Source organism: Myotis yumanensis, unplaced genomic scaffold (genome assembly GCF_028538775.1).
Source record: "Myotis yumanensis isolate MYYU_CA2020_CCGP unplaced genomic scaffold, mMyoYum1.0.hap1 SCAF_3, whole genome shotgun sequence".
Taxonomy (NCBI): Eukaryota; Metazoa; Chordata; class Mammalia; order Chiroptera; family Vespertilionidae; genus Myotis; species Myotis yumanensis.
In genome coordinates, this window is record NW_027223754.1 from 213,233,538 (window position 1) to 213,254,016 (window position 20,479).

At 61.9% G+C, this 20,479-nt stretch overlaps 1 long non-coding RNA gene across 1 annotated transcript; it reads left to right on the forward strand.

Annotated features, from left to right (window-relative positions):
- Positions 1-7,268: 7,268 nt before the first annotated feature.
- On the forward strand, positions 7,269-11,786 carry LOC139005817 (uncharacterized). The gene is made up of 3 exons (XR_011470708.1): positions 7,269-7,344; positions 11,218-11,339; positions 11,604-11,786. It is a non-coding gene; the product is annotated as an uncharacterized lncRNA (long non-coding RNA).
- Positions 11,787-20,479: the final 8,693 nt, after the last annotated feature.

Genomic DNA, 20,479 nt, shown 5'->3' on the forward strand with positions numbered 1-20,479 from the left:
CTCCGGCAGCTGAGTAAACAGCGGGGCCGCCTCTCCAGGCCCTGCAGCCGCCTCCCCGCCGGCCACTCACGGCCAAGAGTGGGCTCAGCCCTCCGTGGGGCTGGCAGCCCCCTTCCCGCCCGACTCCCACAGCAGGGCCCTGTCTGGGGGCGGCAGGAAGGAGGGGGAGGGGCTGCCCAGATGACCCCGCAGACAGTGTCCGGGCTCTGCCCCTGGCCCTGGCCCTCTGAGCAGGCCGGCCTCCCTGCCTCCCTCTCCTCCGGTGGGAGGGGACGCAGCAGTGGGGCGGGCCAGGCGGGTGTCAGAGGCAATGCATGGGGGGCACGGGGGCGACCAGGCTGGGGAGCCTTGAGGGGCACAGTGAAGCCCTGGGCTGTCCCCAAGGGGGGGGAGCCGTGGCTGAGCTGGAGCAGGGCCCGCTGGAACTTCAGGGCCTCTGGTGGGCCAATGGAGGAGGGAGAGAGAGGAGGGTGAGAGGAGGAAGGGAGAGAGGAGGAAGAGAGGAGGGAAGGGGAGAGAGGGAGAGAGTCAGAGAAAGGGGAAGGAGGGGGAGGGAAGGAGAGAGAGGAGGGAGAAGGAGGGAGAGAGGGGAGATGGGGAGAGGGAAGAGGGAGGAGGAGGGGGAGGGTGCAGGGCTGGGGCCCTGGTGCAGCCTGGGCCTGGAGGGGCCTTGGTGGGAGCGGCCTGAGCTGGGTTGGAGTAGGGGGGCCCACAGAGCCCTGGCCGATGCCCCCACAGCCCTGTTCCAGCCGGGCCAGACCTGGTGGGCTGTGTCACCCCACTGTCCTTTTCTCTCGCATCCTGGAACGCAGGGACCCCCTTCCGGCGTTCACGGGTCTGCCCTCGAGGAGACCCGGCCATCTTGGGGAGATGCCTTTTGCTTTAACCCCCAAATAATAACTTCTCGGCTCCCTAACTGCATCCAGCTGTGGGGGCTGCAGGCCTCCCAGTGCGTCCTGGACCCGGAAGGGAGACTCCGGACAAAGGGGTGATGGGAGCCAGATGCCCGTCTGCACAGGCCGGTGGGGACCGCGAGCCCTCGGCCCAGCTCCGGGGCGCCGTGGGCCTGACGGGGACATGTGATGGCCCTCCCAGCCCACCTTCCCGGGCTGCGGGACTCTGCCCTCCCTGCTGCCTGCCCTGTGGCCGCCCCTGCTGCCCGGTGGTGCTGGGAGCGCAGGGGCTGCGGGCTCCCCCGCCCCCAACACACTCCCGCTCAGGGCCAGCCACTGCCCAGGAGGAGCCCTTTGTCCTGCTCCAGGGGAGGGGGGCAGGGGTTGACATCGGACCGGAAGACCCCCCAAAACAGGGCTGCACCTCATCTCTCCGCACCCCCTGCGGCCACACAACCTAAGGTCCGCGTGGCAGCTCTGAGCACAGGAGGCTGAGCCCCGGCGGGTCCGGGATCGTGCCCCACCCACCCCCGCCCTGCACCAGGTCCCAAACACACACCCCCTGCTCCCAAGAACTGGCCCCGCTCCTCGGTTTTCTCAGTTGGGGGACCCCCCACACACACACACACAGAACAATGAGCCCCACTTCCCCGTCGCCTCCCCGAGCCTGCAGCCCGGGTGGCTGCGGATTGGGGCTCACTTTCCCCCTGGAGGTGTCCGACTGCGACCATGGCGGACACCCGATGCGTCTCCCTGGGGGTCCCCCCTTCCGCCCCCCACCCCTGCCACCGTCTGTACGCGGGCAGCCATGACGCCCCCTGTGGGGGGCCCGGAACCCCATGAAGCCAGCAGGTGGCTCTCGCCGGGTCCCCTAGGGAGGGTGCCGGGACCTCGGGGACGCCCAGCCCCGCGGGGTGGGGGCCGGGCCCCGCGGGTGCCAGGGCTTTGGGCCGGGCCGCCGTGTGTGGCTGCGGCCACCAGGGGGCAGCAGAGGGGCGCGGTTCCGCGGGGGAGCCGGTCCCTCCCGCCGGCGCCAGCGCCGGGCTTTGTGCAGGGAAGGCGGGCGGGCGGGGCCCCGCGGTCACTCGGGGGCCGGGAGCGGGGCTGGGATCCGGGCCTGACTCCCGCCCGCAGGCGCGGGGCCGCCCGCCCCGCTGCGCACGGGCTGCGCTGTGGTCCCTGGGCCGGGGCCAAGGCGGCCGGGCGGCTGCGCGGCTTCCCCCACGCAGCTGCGGCCCTGGCCCCGGCGGCTCCTGGCGTCCGGTGCCGCCGCCCCGCCCGCGCCCCCCGCCTGCAGATGGGGAAATTGAGACCCGGCCAGGACTGGGCCTGGCCCGCGGCCCACGGCAAATTCAAGGCGGAGGCGGATCCGGCGGGGCCCGCAGACCCCAGGCCTGGCCTGGCTCCTCTGCACCCCCTCCCCGCACCCCCTCGTGTCCCAGATTCCATCATGAGCAGGGGGCCCGGGGCCCATCCGGGGAAGGGGAGGGGGAGGCGACCCTCCTCCCGCTCCCAGGCCCTGCACGGACCCCAGCCCCCCCCCCCCCCCCCCGCGCGTTCCTGGTTCTCCGGGCGCCTCCTTCCACGGAGCGAGCACCCCGAGGCTTCTGCAGCACGTGGCCCGGGGCTGCCCTCCCCCCCCCCCACCCCCGCCGGGGGCCTCTGTCTCCGTGGGGCGGCGACACGGTCACAGGGCGGGGTGCTGAGGGTCCCCCCGCGGCCCCAAGGCGAGGCTGCCCCGCGTCCCGAGTCCAGAGTCCTGCTCCCCGCCTGGGCCCCTGGCCCCCATGTTGGCGGCCCGGGCGGGCAGGGAGGAGGCCTGGGCCGGGGCCAGCGCTTCCCGGGCCTCCTCCCGCGCTCCGAGCGCATTACCTCATCGGGAAGCCATGCCGCTCCGAGCAGCCAGGCCCCCGGGAGCGGGAGGGCCTCCCGGCCTCCTGGCAGCCGCCGGTGCCAGACGAGGGCAGGCGTCACGCCTCCGGGGTCTGCCTGCCGGGCGACCGCTGGGAGGGCAGCTGGCTTTGTCAGCTTTTCGGGGTGCCCGGCGGCAGCATGGCACTGCCCAGCCGGCTGGCCACCGGGCGGGCAGGGGATTTATCTCAAGAGCTGGAACCGGTGGCCGGACTGGAGGGCAAGCCAGGTGCCGGCTCCCAGCGGAGCCAAGCCCTCCCCCCTTCTGGGCCTCAGTTTCCCCCCCGCCCCAGCTCCTCTCCCCCTGAGTCCCTGCCCTCCCGCCCTGAGGCCACAGGAGCAGTGGCCGAGGCCAGCGTGTGACCGCACTCCCGCCCATGGGACCGGCCTTCCCGGGCCAGGCGGTCAGGGCGGAGGTGGGGCTGCGGGCGGCTGGGTGCTGGGGGTGGGGGGAGCTTCCCAGGACTGAGGTGGGCGCTGAGGGACGAGGACGGGGCCACCAGGAGCTCCCAGCCGGGCTCAGCCCTCCCGCCGGCTGGGATTCTGAGGACACGCTGAGCCTCGATTTCCTCGTGTACACCATGAGCTCATTGCACTCCCCCCCATGGGACGGTGGAAAGGACTCTCGAAACCACGTGAGAAAGAGAACCGGAGCCGGCTGGTGTGACTCAACCAGGAGGCCAGGGCTCGATGTCCGGTCAGGGCACAGGCCCGGGTTGCCGGCTCGATCCCCAGTAGGGGGTGTGCAGGAGGCAGCTGATCCGTGATTCTCTCTCATCATCAATGTTTCTCTCTCTCTCTCTCTCTCTCTCCCTCCCTCCCTCTCTCTCTCTCCCTTCCTCTCTGAAATCAATTTTAAAAATATTTTTTAAAAAGAGAGAGAGGATAGGAGCCTGGCCAGTGTTGCCCACTGGTTAGAGTATCGGCCCACGCACCAAAGGGTCGGTCAGAGGTTGGATTCCCAGTCAAGGGCACATACCTGAGTTGCAGGTTCAATCCCTGGCCCCGGTTGGGGTGCGTATGGCAGGCAACCAATCAATGTGTCTCTCTCACATCGATGTTTCTCTCTCTCCCTCCCCCCTTCCACACTCTCTAAAAATCAATGGAAAATCAAAAAACTAAAAATGGAACTCCCATTTGACGCAGTGATCCCACTTCTAGGAATAGATCCCAAGAAACTAGAAACACCAATTAGATAGGATATATGCACCCCTATGTTCATAGCAGCACAATTTACAGTAGCTAAGATTTGGAAAGAGCCTAAGTGCCCATCAGCAGATGAGTGGATTAGAAAACTGTGGTACTTCTACACAATGGAATACTGCGCGGCCGTAAAAAAAGGAGTTCTTACCATTTGCAACAGCATGGATGGAACTGGAGAGCATTATGCTAAGTGAAATAAGCCAGGCAGAGAAAGATAAATATCATATGATCTCACGCATTTGTGGAATATAATGAAAAAAATAAACTGATGAACAAAAACAGATCCAGAGACAGAGAAGCATCGATCAGACAGTCAAACCTCAGAGGGAAGGTAGGGGAGGGTGGGGGTAAGGGGGAGAGATCAACCAAAGGACTTATATGCAAGTATATAGGCCTAACCAATGGACACACACAACAGGGAGGTGAGGGCATGAGGGGGGATGGGGGTAATGTGGGGATAAGGACACATATGTAATAACTTAGTCAATAAAAAAATTTTTAAAAATAAAAATCAATGGAAAAAATATCCTTGGGTGAGGATTAACAAAAAATAAAAAGAAAGAAAGAGAATAGGGGGCACAGGCAGACAGGCTCTTGGGTGGTGGAGGGGGAGTCCCACAGGCACCAACACCAGCTCCTCCTGGGCCAGCTTCAGGCTCCCCACTCTCAGGGCCACAGGGGTCCCCCATGACACAGGTCTGTTTGGTGCACTTCCCACTAGAAAGCCCCTGCCCTAGGGTAAGTGAAACTGTCTTCCAGTCACACCTGACTGCACACGTGCCAAGCTCACCACGCGTCTTTTCACACTGTCTACCTGGAGAACTCCTACTCATCCTGCAAAACTCCAGGCTAGATGCCCCTTCCTCTGAAAAGTCTCACAGGGTTGCTCCGAGACCCTGAGAAGAACACACATGTGTAAGCACATGGGCATGGTCCCAATGCGAGGAGTACCAGGCTCACGGCTGTTCTCATTAGTGGAAAGAGGTCATAGCCAAGGGCACGAGGTGAGTAAGAAGTGGTGCTGGGACCGGAGTCAGCAGGAAGGTTCTCTGGCTCGGCACTGAAGCCCAGCCTAGGCAGGTGGTAGGATTCTCGAAGAGGAGAGGAGGAAATGAGAGGGAGCGTCAGTCATGCGTTAGTTTAAATATGGCTGCCAGTCCCTGGTCCTCCTGCCACTGAGAGGCAGGGTGTGCGTGGAGGCAACCGATCCGTGTGTCCTCCCCTCTCAAATCTGGGCAGGTTTGTGACCACGGCAGCCGACCGAGTGTGACCGCAGTGCCGCTGGGCACCTCCCAAGGCGGAGTCGTCAAAGGCCACGCAGCCTCTGCCCTGGAGTCCTGAGTCACCAGGCAAGAAGGAAGTTCAGGTTCCCTGAGGCCTCCACGTTGTGAGGAAGCCCAAGCGGCGTGGAGAGGCCACGTGGAGAAGCCACGTGGAGAAGCCACGTGGAGGCGCGCTGGTTAGCAGTTCCAGCCTTTGAGTCAGCCCGGCCCAGACTCCAGACAGGAGCAAGAAGAAGCCGTCCCAGAGGTGGCTCCGCCAGCTCAGGGCGCCAGCACAGTTGTGGCCATGGCCATGGCCGTGGCTGTAGCCGTGGCCCCAGGTGAGGCACCAGCCACCGCAGAGCAGAGCGGGCGCCCTGCAAGAAGGCCTGGCCGCTGCACCAGTGAGCAGAGCAACAGGACAGCAGGTTTACTTCCCCGTTTGGGTGGTTTGCTCAGCACTTGCTCCTGAGAACAAGCAAGGAGCTCGGGGCTGCTCCGCCCTTCCAGCCGCGTGGCCCCGCGAAGCAAGAGGACCCCAACCTGGAATTCATCCCGAGGCCGGATTCTCTTGGCGCCTGGGCTGCCAGGCAGTCAGTGCTGGGGAGGACTCTGCGCAGCCTCATTCACAGAGCTGTTCCCGGGCACTCCTCACACTTAAGGGGTCTCCCCTCCTCAGAACTCCCATGGGCCTTTGCAGCTGTCTCCCATCCGGGGATGGGCCATTACCCTGGTTCTGTGTGGCAGGCCGTCCCCCGTGCCTCAGTCTCCCCGCCCACGGGATAGCGCACTGAACGCATCCTGTCTGCGGTCTCTGGGGGCTCCTGACCTGCCCGACGGGGGAGTCATTCCCTCCTGTGTGGGGCTCCCCACCTCCTCTGGCCACAGGACTCCGCCTCCCAGGACTGTAATCTCACTGCCATGCGCTCAGCACCCGGCACTGGCCTCGCCCAGAGGACGGGCAGGTGGACGCCGCTGGTGTCGGCTGAACGAATGAAGGAATGAGCCGGTGAACTCTTGTGCTCGGTCATTCAGTCAGTTAAGTTCACACTCATACAAGGGTTCCCTTACAGCAACTCCGGGAGTCTCCTCCTGCATGCCTCACGTGTCAGGGACCCTCGTGCCACGGCCACGGCAGTGGCTCTGGGTGGGGAGCTCACCACCTCTCAAGCTGGCCTGTTTCATGGTGGGGCGGCACCCAGCAGAGAGCCTTTCCTCAAGTGGCCTTCTCCCTGGCCCAGGGTGGAGGGGGCGGGGGGAGGAGGAGGATGGCTGAAGGAGGGAGGGGCCCTCGTTCCTGTGGCCCTCAGGGGCTGCATCTGGCGAGGGCTGGGGGCAGGTGAGGTGCCGCTGAGGTCCCAGGGTGGGGAGGGTGGGGAGGGCTGTCACCCAGGCCTGGCAGGGGCAGGGCCAGCGCACCAGGAGGCCTTCGGAGACAAAAGCCCTGGGCAGAGAGGAGAGCGGGCGGGGCAGTGGTCTGTGCTGTCTCCATGGCTCCCAGGCTCTGCCTGCCCCGCCTGGCCTGGGAAGAAGCTGGGCCTCGAGTGAGCCCGGCCACTTCCCCGCCCCCCCCCCCCCGCCCTAGTTCCTGGGGCCCCATCCACAGGCTTGGGGCCTGGCCGCGCAGCCCCCTGGCAGAGTCTAAACTGATGTTCCGCCAGGCGGCCCGTTGGCTGCCATGAGCGCCTGAACAGCTGCCTTTGTCCCTTGGGCGGCCTGAGCTCGGAGGCCGTGGCAAAGCTCGGGGAGTGTCTTTGAACTTTGGGTGGAGGAAAGAGCCCCCCTTCACTCAGGCCGGAGTGGCCTCCGGGAGCATCCCCAGGGCAGGCCTGAGAGATGCCCTCCGACCCCCCAGGAGCCTCTGCTCCCCGTGGCCACGCCTGCTGAGTCAGCCGCCACCTGCCTCCTGGGGGACCTGCCCTTCCTGGGGGCCCCGCTCGGCACCCTGCGCCCCGGGCGCCCGCAGAGCTCTGTGTTGGAACGTGCAGGCTTCAGAGCTCAGATGTCCTTCCAGCCGCCTTCCCACGGCGCTGCCACCGCCCGTCAGATTGTCTCCCAGATAAATCATCGTCCAGGTGCTGGCGGGGGAGGGGGCGTGGGGGGGTGAGAGGCGGTCCCCGGACCTCAGGGCAAGTCGCTGCCTCACCCACCTGCTTCTCGGTGGCAGGCATTCCCTCACCTCCCTGCCACCAACCCCGCCGCCGTGCTGGCGTCCACACCCTCCCTCCGCGCCCCACCTGCTCACCTAGGCCCTGCCCGCTCCCTGCCTCCCCGCCTCCCCCTCTCTCTGCGGCATCTGCTGCCGCTCCCTTCCCTCCAGCACCCAGCAGGTTCACATCGCTCCTCTTCAGAGAAAAACACCCCGGACACCACACCCACCTCCAGCACCGCCCCACCTCCCTCCCACCGCCAAGTCCCTCCAGACAGGACAGCCCGTCACCCCCCGCAGGCTTCCCAACCCACTTAGTGGGGTGCTGTCGCCACCCTCCACTGAAATGGCCCTTATCGGGGCCCACGATGAACCCCATCTTGCCGAAGCCAAGGCCGCCTCCGACTCCATCCCAGCGTGTGATGTGCCGATGCACCTCCTTCCGCAAGGGAAGCTCCCGGGCCCGGGCCTGGGTCTGGGTGCTCCCAGCCTCGCTGGGCCCCTGCTCACTGGGCCCCTGCTCCCTGGGCCCTGGCCTCGCTGGGTGCTCCTTTGTGCCGTGGCTGCCCTCCTACTTCACCTCAACCACTCCCAGACTTCAAAGACCAAACCCCCTGAGGATCCCCACGCCTATCTTCAGCCCTGCCCCAGCCCGGAACCCCATGTCCCCAGTGTTTTTGCAATGCCATCTGCAGAGGGGGAGGAGGGACCGAGGGCTTGTGGAGGGGACAGGGCTGAGTGGGCCACAGGGGCCCGGCCAGGAGCTCCCGAATGCCCGAAATGGGGCGCCCCACGTGGCGGCTGTCGGGTGGTGTCCACTCGTGGGCTGGTCTCCCTGCCTCCTGCTACCGTGGTCCACTCATCTCTACCGCAGAGGAAGCCTGCGCACCCTCCTGGGACCTCAAATGCCTCCCCAGATGCCCTACCCCAGCCACCGGGACCCGGTCCCTCTCCCACACGCCCTCCCGGCAGCCAGAGCGCCTTCTGGAGACACGGAGCCCCATGTGCCCCCGGCCAGCCCCCCGCCCAGCCCCCCGCCCCGCTCCCCAGTCACGCCCACGAGTCCAGGCCCGCGGAAACCGTGTGAGTGCAGAAGGAGAAATGAGTGTTTCCATTTTACTTCCTCTGGTTACTAATAGGGTGACTTCTCGGTTTAAAAACTTCACTCGTTTTTTATTAGATGTTTGTCTTTGGGGATTTTTCCTTATACATAGGAGCTCCTTTTGTACTTACACGTCATCTACTATGAATTCAGATTCTTGTAGAAAAATAACAGGTTTTGCAAGAGATTAGATCATAATTCTCATGCGCTTGGAAGACAAGGCCACGTACCATTTTACTTAACTCAGTGCTCAGGGCACCCACATGATGCGACGCGACGCGGAAGCCGGTTCAAAGGAGAATCTGAAGGACAGACATGTGTGGGCAACAGGAAGGCGGACACGAGTCTGCTGACCGGCGCAGAACTGGCGAATGCCCTGCAGGCAACACGTGTCCTCCTGGGCTCTCTGTCCTCTAAGGCAGAACCCGATCATATGTCTGTTGTACAAAGTTCATTCGCGTTGCTATGGACAGGAAGCCTGGCCTTACAACCAGTTTTCTGTAGCTTAACCTCTCCCCTGACAGAGCTATCGCTTAAAAAAAAAAGTTTGTTCGTCCTCTCTGTAATATACGCTCCTCCTGACAGCTTCTGTAATTATAAGAAACGTACAGTTTCAGAGTGTGTTCTCTCTCCTAGATGTCCATTATCCTGGGCTGTGGTGGGGAATGTTGCGATTTTTCATTTCTTCGTTCTCCCACTTATTCTGCTTTGCACACGGGCGTTCCCAACGTGAGCACTCACATCTTCCTTCAGGCCTAGGGAATCCCTGTTTCATAGGAGACAGAATGTTAATTCTCTCTTCTCACTAATATCTACTCTCAGGGATTCTAGGAAAACCTCTGGATTTGCCTTTGGTTCTTTTTTTTTCTTTTAAATATATTTTTATTGATTTCAGAGAGGAAGGGAGAGGGAGAGAGAGATAAAAACATCAATGATGAGAGAGAATGACCGATTGGCTGCCTCCTGCCCGTCCCCCACTGGGGACCAAGCCCACAACCTGGGCATGTGCCCTTGACTGGAATTGAACCTGGGACCCCTCAGTCCACAGGCCGACACTCTATCCATTGAGCCAAACTGGCCAGGGCTGCCTTTGGTTCTTGATGAGAAGTCAGATGTTAATCAACACACATGGATTTTGTTGTGTGTTTTTTTCCTCCAAACCTTTCAAGGTTTCGCCCTTTCCTCTGGCTGTCAGAAGTTTAACTGTGATTTACCTAGAAGTGGCCGCAACCTGTGCTTACTAGTACCCTCCTTGGGGTTTGTGGAGCTTCTTGGGTCTCTAAGTTAATGGTCACCACGGATATTGGGAAGTTCTCAACTGTGTCCTCACATTTTTCTACCCCTATATCCATCTCTCTTCTCTCCTTCTAGGACTCCAACTCTATGAATTTGGACCACTTGGCACTGCCCCGCAGGTCTCTAAAGTTCTATTCTTTTATCCTCAGCCTTATTTCTCTTTTTTTCCTTTGGGCGGAAACTTCCCGCTGATTTGTCTTCAGGTTTACTCGGCCTTCCTTCTGTCATCTCCAGACATGGAGCCCATCCAGTGAACTTTTCAATTGTTGATTACTGTCCTCTTCAGCTCTCGAATACCCACTAATAGTTCCCATTTGTCCGTAGAGATTCCCTGTCTGTGTACTCATGGATGCCATATTTTCATTTAACTCCTTTAACATATTTTCCTCTGAAAGCAATTTTCTTTAGTTCTTCTGCCATATTGACGGCGGCGGCTTTGAAGTATGCGACTGCTCCGTCTGAAACCTGAGCCCGCTCCGGGCTCATATCTGTCCACTTCCTGTGTGAGCAGCGTTCTGGTCTCTTTGATGGTCTAATGCTTTTTGTTTGAACGCTGGCTATGGAAGAGGGCATTGTAGCAGCTCTGAAATCAGAGGCTGAGCCGAGGAAGACAAGCAGGGGCCGGGACAGACCAGGAATCACGGCCATCGGCGGGGAGGGGACAGTCCCGGGATTCATCAGAGCTTTCATGTTGCCATTTGCTCTGCCCGGAACGATTCTCCTCACCGGTCTCCTTCCTCATTCCTGCTCATCGAGGTAGACTTGGCTTCAGAGGCACCTCCTTAGGGAGGTCTCCCCAATAATCCTGGCCAGGCGGGGACCCCTCGTCAAACACATTTATAAGGACTTTCTACAGCTGCAGTGATCACACACTTGTTTGTATACTTTCCTCTTTCCTGTCTATCTCCCCGCTGCCCCGGGAGGGAGAGGAGAGCCAGGACGAGCCGTGCGGCTCCCACGTGCCTGGCACGCAGAGGAGCTCCGTAAATATTTGCTTAATGACTGAACCTTGCCCACTCTGCCTCCAGGACACTTTGCCAATCTGTCTCACCAGTGTTCATCCCCTGAGCACCCACGGGTGCTTACAATCTTTACGAGTGCTTCCTTTCATCTCTCCATATGCCTTCCTGATCTAACAGGTTATCACGTCACCTTTGATGAATTTGCGTCCTTTAAAACCTTTTCCACAGCCATATTGGACATGTGAGCTTTCTCTTCTGTAAGTTTCCTTTGCAAATATGTTGTCTTGTCATTTTGGGATTTTGGCATTTCGAGTCAGAGCCACAGTTGGCCCTTGAATAATGTGGGGATTCGGGGCGCCAATCCCACACACAATCGAAAACCCATGTATCACTTTCCACTCCCCTAAATGTCGCTGTCTCCATGGGGAATTGGTTCCAGGACCCCACGCAGATACCAAGACCCAGGGGTGCTCAAGTCCTCTACGTAACGTGACGTCGATCAGTGCTTCCAGTTGGCCCTTGGAGTCCATGGGCTCCCAACACGGATCGAAGACAGAAGAGGTATTTATTGAAAAAAGTCCGCGTGTCACCGGGCCGTGCGGTTCAAACCCGCATTGTTCAGGGGCGACTGTATTTTGTCAGTTACATATCCCCCCTTGCCACTTGCCTTTCCACTCTGCTTCCCTGTTTCTCCCCGTGTGGAAATTTTTATTTGTATTTAGCACAAATCTCCCTCATTTTTGTTATGGCCTCTGATGTGGGTGTCGTCGCTCGGGCGGACTTTTATTCGCCTCAAAAGCATGCAACTCTCTATATTTCCTCCAGGTGTATTCGCGGTTTCAGATTTTGCCTAACGATTCTGAATCCATCTCAAGTGTCCCCGGTTCAAGGAGAGGCGCGTGGGGGCCAATGCCAGGTCCTCCTCAGAATGCTGGCTGGCGTCTCCACCCCTGATTTAAAAAAACAAAGCAAAGCTGTACGGCCCCCCGCCCCCAGGGAACTGGCACCCCACACCTTCGTTTCTTTCTAGACTTTCTATCCTGTTTACTGATCTGCTCTCCCAGTGACTGTCTTTATAATACATTTTACAGATATTAAATCCACTTGAAATTACTTACTTATTCTGCTCATATGTACGGAGTTCCTGTTTTGAATTGGACACCATCCTAGGTGCTGGAGACATTGCCTACACAGACAAGAATCCTTTCTAGAACGTTCTTTCTGCTCAGACACCCATTGCTCATCCCTTCCAGATCCGGTGAAGTCCGTGGCTTCCAGTGCTGGAGGGAGAGAGAAGCGTGGACGCGTGGCCTGCGTCCCGGTGTTGGAAGGCGTGGGCCCAGGAACCCCGGGGGAACACAGAGGCGCGGGCAGTGATATTGGCTCCTCCACCACCCGCCCAGCCTGAGGCTTCGTTCAGCTCAAGGCCCTGGTTCCCCCACACGGCTTCTTCCACCAGGGAACACGCTAACGGTTCCACTAGTCTTTAGGCCTCAACTAAGTGCTGATTACTTAGGCCTTCGCATGCTAGGGCAGTGGTCAGCAAACCTCGGCCCCTTGAGTGTGGCTCTCCACAAAATACCACGTGCGGGCACACACGTGCAGTGCGATCGAAACTTCGTGGCCACGCTCAAGGGGCCAAAGAGCCGCATGTGGCTCGAGAGCCGCAGTTTGCTGACCACTGTGCTAGGGTATCAAGAGGCAAAAAACGTCGCCAGCACACTGGCGGGGCAGTTGGCCTTGACCTTCAAGAGGAGCCGAGTCCTGGCTGGTGTGGCTCAGTGGACAGAGCGTCACCCTGCGGACTGAAGGGTCCCGGGTTCGATTTCGGTCCAGGGCACATGCCTGGGTTGCCTGCCCCCCTCACCATCTGGTGCTGCAAACGTCCCGAACCAGCAGCTCCCGGGAGCTCCCCGGCAGGTGGCACTTCAGAGGCAGAGGCAGACTGAGTGATGCAAGGGGCCGACTGTGTCGGGCACTTCTTTTGCGCCATCTCAGCGTCCTCCCAACCCCACCTCCCACTCCAGCCACCGCGGCCGCCCAGCCCACGCCGGCTTCAGCCAGCTCTGCACAGGGGCAGCCGGACACCCCTCCTCCTGGGCCCGTGCTGTGCATCTCCTGCTCCCTGCCTGGTGCTTCTCTGAGTGTGACCTAGGCCCCCCGGGCGCCCATTCCGCACTCACAGGCACACAGCCCGGAAGCCCGCCGCCCGGAGCCCTCCTTGGCCAAGGGTGAGCTCTGGGCAGATGCCCCGCCTCGCACCCCCGAGGCGGTCAGTTCTGAGACGATGTCATAAGTGGCCGGAAGTTCCCCGTCCGAGTCCCCGTCCCAGTAGCAGCTTTTACTGGGTTCCCCGGGACCTCGTTCCCAACCCAACTCCCTCCGTCTAGGGCTCTGTTGTCAAGGAAACCAGACTAGACACTCGTATGTCATTGTGGAGACAGATGACCAAAAAAACAGCTCACGAATTTGAAGAACTAGAATAAATGCTGGGAACACTGGGCAACACCGAGGCGGGGGCGGTTGTAGCTCTAACTCCATCCTGTCCAATGCAGCCCTGGCCCCACATGTACATTGAAATGCGAATGAATTAAAATGAAATAAAATTCAAAACCCAGCTCCGCAGCAGCACGAGCCCCCGTTCAGGGCTCCGTGGCCACGTGTGGCCAGTGGCGACGGCCACGGCAGGGGCTCTGGGTTCCGGCTCACTGCCCGCTGCTTCGCGCTGCTTACTGTCAACATGAAAACGGCGGTCAACGTGGTTGGTTTTGCTATTTCCAGCTACTAGCACAGGGACCAGCACAGAAGCAGATACTAATAGAGTTTAGAGAGAGAGAGAAGAAGGGAGGAAGAGAGGGAAGGAATAGAGGGACGGAGGGACGGAGGGACGGAGGGACGGAGGGACGGAGGGACGGAGGGAGTCCCGCTTAGCCACGGATACCGAGGGTGAGTTCTTGCCGGCGGAAATCACCAAATCCTTGGGAACCAAAACCCTTCTTTGCCGCCTCCCTCACAGCCTCTTGCCACTCCTGAGGCGGTGGCTTCGGTGTCTGGGTCAGTGGGTGCCCAGGGGGCGGGCAGAACAACCCTGCCCAGCAAGTCCTGCCCGATTTCCACTGCTGGGTCTTGGAGACTCAGGCCCCTTCTCTCCAGCTCCCAGCCCCCCACCCCCAACTCTTTGAGCCGTGTGGGACCTCAGGCCTCGGGGACCAGAAGAAATGGGGACGAAAGGACAAAGCCGACAGGGCTCCATCGCGGCGTGACGGAGGGAGAGCGAGTGCAGGGTGACAGCCAGCAAACGCTGACATTTCCTGAGCACCTACTGCGTGCCGGGCACCATGTAGGGCTGCAATCTGATTTCACAGCGGAGGCCTGGGGAGGGGACACAGCCTGTCTAGGGGCCCAGGACCGTGAGGGGCGAGCCAGGGTCAAGCCCAGGCAGGCAGCTCCATGCTCGCTTCCACCGGGACCTGAGCAGACCACGCCCGGGACCAGAGCCGCGCGGCTTCCTTCCTCCCTCCTGCACCGGAGCCCCTGAGGCCTTGCCATCGCCCTCCGGCCAGCCTGGCAGCCCAGCCAGCTCCTGTCCCCTGTCCCCTCCGCCCCAGGGCCTGGGCCGCCAATGGAGCAGGAGGTCGGGACTGCCGCCAGCTGGTGGCCTCCCGGGCGATTTCATCTCGGAGCCCCACCCATGCGGTGAGCTCAGCCAAACTGTCTCCCCTAACTGTCCCCCGACCCCGCCCGCCCCGGGATATCACCCAGTTCCTCCGCATGATCTGGGGGCGGGGACCCACCGAGTCCCAGGTGCTCACAGAGCCAGGATGGAAACTATGACGCCCTCCTTCCCCAGCGTGGGATCGTGTTTCCATTGCTAATTCCTGAGGAATCCGGTGAAGTAGTGGAAAGACCAGAAGGCGGGAGGCCCGGTTCTCTCCCTGGCCCTCGTCTCAGATGAGGGCCTCTGGGGCCTCAGGCTCCTCTTCGGTAGGCCGGACTCACCCAGAGGCCCAGGAGGGTAGAGGGCGACGGCGGACCTCGGGGCTCGCATCCTCTCTGAGTTCCGTCTGTTTTCAAAATGTGTCTTCGCAAGTGAAGACCAACCAACCATGGCCTAGCACTTCCATTTCAGAAACTTATTTCACTGTGAGTACAAAGAACTTGAGAACCAACGTAGCCCTCCCTCCCCCTGCCCCCAGCCACCCTCTGGGCGGCCCGGTCTGGTCCCTGGAGCAGCCAGATGTTGAGTGAGAGGATGGGGGGAGGCATGGGGGGGGGCGCCTTTGCTTGGCCGTTTCTTTCCCGTCCACACCGGGAGCTTTGGAGCATCACGTGGCCATTTTGCTAACAGAACTAGATCAACCCGTCGTCATGTCTTCCTCCAGAAAGCCTTCCCTGACCCCCACGTCCCACCCAGGAGCCCTGCCAGGCACCCGCAGCCTCTGGGCTGTGCTGGTGCTGAGAGTGGCGCCCTGCGCGCTGGCACCCAGCAGCCCTTGCAGTCCAGAGGCGCAGGGAGGGACCTGGGAGGTGCCCTCACAGCAGCTACATGTGTGAGGGCAAGAGGGGCCCGACCGCAACTCCTACTCAAGGCGGACAGCTCTTTACTCCCCACCCCTGCCCCCCAGCCTCCTGCCCTGCCCTCTCCCTCAGCCAGACCAGCTCCTGCACGTCACCTCTAGTTCGGTGGTGCTTCTGGTCCAGCACCCCCGCCCCCGCCCCCACCGCCGTGAGGCAGAGAAGCAGGGCCATTGGCGGGAGGAAGGGCTTTGCCTGGAGTGATCTGTGCCCTGCACCTGTTAGAAGGCTCCACGCCTGCACTGCCGTCCCTAGAGGGCTCCTTCTGCCAGGGGTGGCCCTGTGTGTGTCCTAGGAGCTCCCTCTGTCCCGAGGTGTCCTCGCCTCCTCCTCTCCGACTGCACTATGCCACTCCCCCGCCCCCCGCCCCCCAGGCTCTCTCCCTCACCACACTCACCATCTGCCTCTTGGCCTTCCTGCCCACCTCCCGCCTCCAGCCAGGCTCTGAGCCCCCCAAGGACAGCGACAGGGTCTCATGCCCTTTGGGGGCTCTGTCTGTCCCAGTGTCCAGACCAAGGGAGGCCTCGGTGGGTGAGGCAGCTGCTGGAGACCAAGGGAGGCAGCGTCCCGGCGCCCTGGCGAAGGCTGCAGCCCGCGCTCTAGTCCAGCCTTGAAACAGTGGTTCTACGGCAGCCCGCGTGGCTCAGTGGGTGAGCGTCGACCTGTGAATCAGGAGGTCAAGTTCGATTCCAGGTCACATGCCCAGGTTGTGGGCTCAATCCCTGGTGGGGGGCGTGCAGGAGGCAGCCAGTCAATGATTCTCTCTCATTGATGTTTCTCTCTCTCTCCCGCTCTGAAATTAATAAAAATACATATTGTTTTAAACAGTGGTTCTGATTCATTTCTATGTGAGCAGATGGAAGAATCCTCAGCGATCCTCTCTCCAACCCCCTCATTTAGCAGCTGGGGAAACTGAGGCCCAAGGAGGGAGGCTCTTGCCCAAGGTCACTCCCCTGAACCTCTGGCCCCTGCCCTGGGCCCTCTCTGTGGCAGAGCTGAGCTCCCAGCACCTCGGTAGGAATGGATGGTGTGTGCACACACCCCCCCACACACACACATACGAGCGCACAGGGCCTCCCTCACACTGAGGACCCACCCCCATGCCCACGGCCACTGCGAGCTGGGCAAGCAGGCGCCAGACCCCTTATCAGAGGAGGACACCGAGTCCCAGGAGCTCCAGTGGCCGGTCACGCTCCGGCGGCATCAGGGCCAGGACGCCTGACCGCGCTGGGGCTCTGCCTCCTATTTCCAATGTGTCCAGTTCAAGTTCACGGACGGTGCTGGAACCCCTGGGTCACGCGTGTGCTCTGGCCTGCACGTGGGCTTGCTGACTGCTGCTCTGGCCACTTAGGCACACAGTAAAGGCAGGATGAAGGGGCCCTCTCACCTGCCCATGGTTTGGCCCGTCACCACCTTTCTGGGCTCAATGTCACGGCTTGTAACTTAGCGAATGATGTGGGGGTGCCCCCTGTCCTTCCTCCTTGGGAGGCTGCTAGGACACTCTGGGACTGACGGGCACACAGGGACCAGCTCAGCCGAGGACAATACCAGCGGCCTGGGGGCCGGCGGCCTGGGGAAGGGAGCTGGGGACGGGGTCAGCGACCACTGGCCATGCCAGTGACAAAGGCAAGATGCCGCACCGAGCGACAAGGACGGTGCGGAGGGCGCAGGGCCCGCGGGGAGCACGGGTTCTCTGGCTGCGGCTGTTACTAGGGCGACCTTCATCTTGTTACCGGCCATTTAGAGGATTTAATAAAATAAAGCGAATAAAGGGAAGACAGGGAGGCAGGCGGGGAGATCTCGGGGACGTGGCCGGCCGCGGGGGGCGCGGGCTTCCCGTCCGTGAGCCGCCCCCCGCCGTGCGCCGCGCCGGGAGCCCGCATTGGCATTCGCGCCGCGCCCCGAGCGCGCCCGCGCCCCCCAGCCCTGCGCGCGGGACAGCGGCGCATTGTTGGCGCGGACCCCGGCCCCAGCGGCGGCGCGATTTGCATGCGCTCCAGTCACAAAGGGTCAAGGTCAGGAGCGCGGCCGCCCAGCCCCGCCCGGTCCGGCGCTGCTCGCCGCCCGGCGGCGGGAAGGCCTGGTCCCCGCGCCCGCGCCGCCCCTGCGCGTGAATGGCCGAGCGCCGCCGCCGTCTGCGGCGCTTTGTGTCTCGGCCCGGCCAGCTGGGCCCGCGAGGGACGTGCCAGCTCGGCCGGCGCCCCCGCCAGCGCCCCTCGCCCATGCTAATCAGCCTGGCAGCGCGTCTGGGCGGGCGGCCCGGCCGGGAGCCCCCCACGGTCCCGGCCAGGAGCCCCTGATGTGCCCCTGCGGCCGCGAGGCCCCAAGTCCCTGCCAGCACCCCCTCCCCACCCCTCCTGCCCGGAGCCCCCGCTCCGTGAGAAAGGCAAGGCCATCTGGGGGACCCGCTCCGGCCCCTCCCTCCTCCCCCCACCCCTCCCCCAGCCCACGAGGCTGGGTGCAGACCCCCCTCCTCCAGGAAGCGGCCCTTGACCCTTCCTTCCCTCCCCCACCTGCCTCCGAAGGTCTCAGGCGGAGGGGAGGCCGGTGCGGGCTCGCCCTGGGCCCCGAGCGTGCGGGAAGGGGTCTCAGACATCTGGAACCCACAGACGGGTCACATTTCAAAGGAAACATTGCAGACCCGCTGAAGATGGCCAGCTTTCTATTTTTCCATGTCGGAGCCTTTAGAATAATTATAATTTCCTTTTTCAAAAGGATATTCTTAAAGCTACTTTTGGAGAAAGAAGACAGTCTGCAGACAAAGGCCGTTTCTCCCTGGGCCCCGGCGGGGCATTAGACATGACTCGCGGCGGCTCCTCTCTGTCGTTTCACCCAAACAGTGGCAGGCGTGGTGGCCACGGCCAGGCCTTCCCGGGTCGGGTCCCCTGCAAGGCGTCCCTTCCTCTGGGCACCAGCGTTCCCGACCCCGTTGGGCCGTGTGGGTCTCCTGCCGGGTCCCCTGGCTCCATGGGGTCCTACACTGGAGGCTCCACCCGGGGTACCCGGCCCACAGTGAACCCTGAGGAGCGCCCCCGGGCGTGGCCTGCAGCTGTGGCACAAGCCTGTCAGGCCACTAAGATGGGAGAGTGTTTGTGAGGACAGAGAGATGGGGACCAAGCACAGATGCCCTCCGTCCATCCGTCTGTCCCAGGGTGTGAGACAGGGCCGTGCAGATGTGCGGAAGGTGCATAAGGGCCTGGCCCTCCTGGCACAGGCATCAGCTCCACCCCTGGAGGGGCGGGCAGGACGGGGCCTTTGTGGGAAGCGGCTGCACTGAACCCTGTGGAGAGTTCTAGAAGGACCTCGCCCCCTCTTCCAAGGCAGGTGGCCCCGGGACATTTTGCTCATTGAACTGCAGGCCCCGTCGGAAACGAGCATGGAAACCTGTACCAGCCTCCGAGCTGTGAGGCGCTGGGAGGTCACTGAGGCTCAGAGAGGGAGGACTCTTGTCCAAGGTCACACAGCACGGCCACACTGGAAGGACAATTGCTCTCTCAGGTAACAGAAAGGTGGACACTGTTCTCGTTTTCGTTTGCTTTTTAATCCCTTTCCGTCAAGAAAGAATTTCGTGTTCAGATGGTTGATGCTTGAAACTGGATGGTTTGAATTAACTCCCGACCAGCGCTCCTCTTCCTATCAGGGCTCGGCCGCTCGCTGTAACCGGGCTGGGCTGTGCTGTCCCGGCCCTGCTCTCCCAAACAGGATGTGACTTGACACTGGCAACAGGCCCTGGGCTGGGCTCCGCGGACACTCAAGACTCAAGTCCTTGCTCTCCGGAAACCAGCCCAGTGGGGCTCCAAGGCCAGGCTTGTCACCTGGGCTGGAAGGGCCAGGCACTATAGGGGCGACTTGGCCTAGCCACAGGATCAATCCAGGAGAGCTTTCTGGAGGAGGTGGTAGGTGAGCTGAGCCTTGCTCAGGTGCTTGCTCAGTAGCATTAGCTGCTGCTGTTACAGGCAGTAGGGTAAGGGGAGGAGCTTGGGAGGGGGGCATTGTGGGCAGGAGGAACATCCCCTTCAGAGGGAACAGCATGTGGTTGCAGAAATGGGAGGCAGTGGTGGAGGAAGGCTGGGAGGTGGGGCTGCAGAGGGTAACAGGGGACCCCCCTCCCCCTGGGGTGGTGGAGCATCAGGGGTTTGAAGAAGGTGGGGCAGGCAGCAGTTAGGGGGGTGACTAACCAGGGGAGGGAGGAGAGCTGCTTGTGAGGAGGGGGCCTTGGAGGAAAGTTGCCAGAACTTTGTGTCGCTGGCGTCCCTGGTGGCCTTGCTAGAAACCAAGATGGATGGATGTGGAGAGGGTGCCCAAGCCGGCCCCTGGTTTGGGGCTGAGCCCCGGTGTGACTGGGCCAAGAGCTGTGGCCACCGAGGGTCATACAAGACACCCTCTGCTGCGGTGTGTGTGGGGCCCCATGAGGGAGGCTTGCAGGGTGGGGGTCCTGGGGTGACTGCTCAATGCAAGAGTCCTGCTTCATAGAAATGTGACCCTACAGCGGTGCGACCGCCTGCCCTCCAAGCTGGGTGCAGAGCCGGGGCGGGGGGAGCGGCGGGGAGGGGTGCGGTGGGGGCCTGGTGGGAAGCGGGGGGGCCTTTCACACCCTGCCCCTGGGAAATGGGCCCAGCAGCCCTGACAGCACCAGCAGACAAACAGTGGAAGGTGCTCGAGGCCTCCAGGGGCAGGTAGGGGTCACCCTTCCCCAGGGGCAGGGGCCACGGAGCCGGGGCCATTGGCCCAGCAGAGCTCAGAGCCAGGCCTCCCTGCCCACGCTCCTTGGGGGTGCTGAGCAAAGGTGAAAACAGTGACCCACGACGGGGGGGGGGGGACCCCCAGAGACAGCGGGGCCCAGGAGCAGCGGGCCCTGCATGCCAGGCCTCCTGCCAGGTAGTGCTAAGACACCTCCGTGTAAAAGCCACACCCACACTCATGCTGCGGGGGCTGTAATGGTGCCCCTTCCTGCAGGGGCCGGTTGGTCATCTTGTCCAATGCCTTTAGAAGCGATGCTCTGCCTTCTGTCGCTCTCCTAGGGACTCCTGCGGGAATTACTCGCGGGCAGGGGTGCTCACAGCCGCCCGTTCTCCTAGAAGCCAGCAAGAAACGCTGGCAGAGGAGTCACAGAGCAGCTGAGCCAC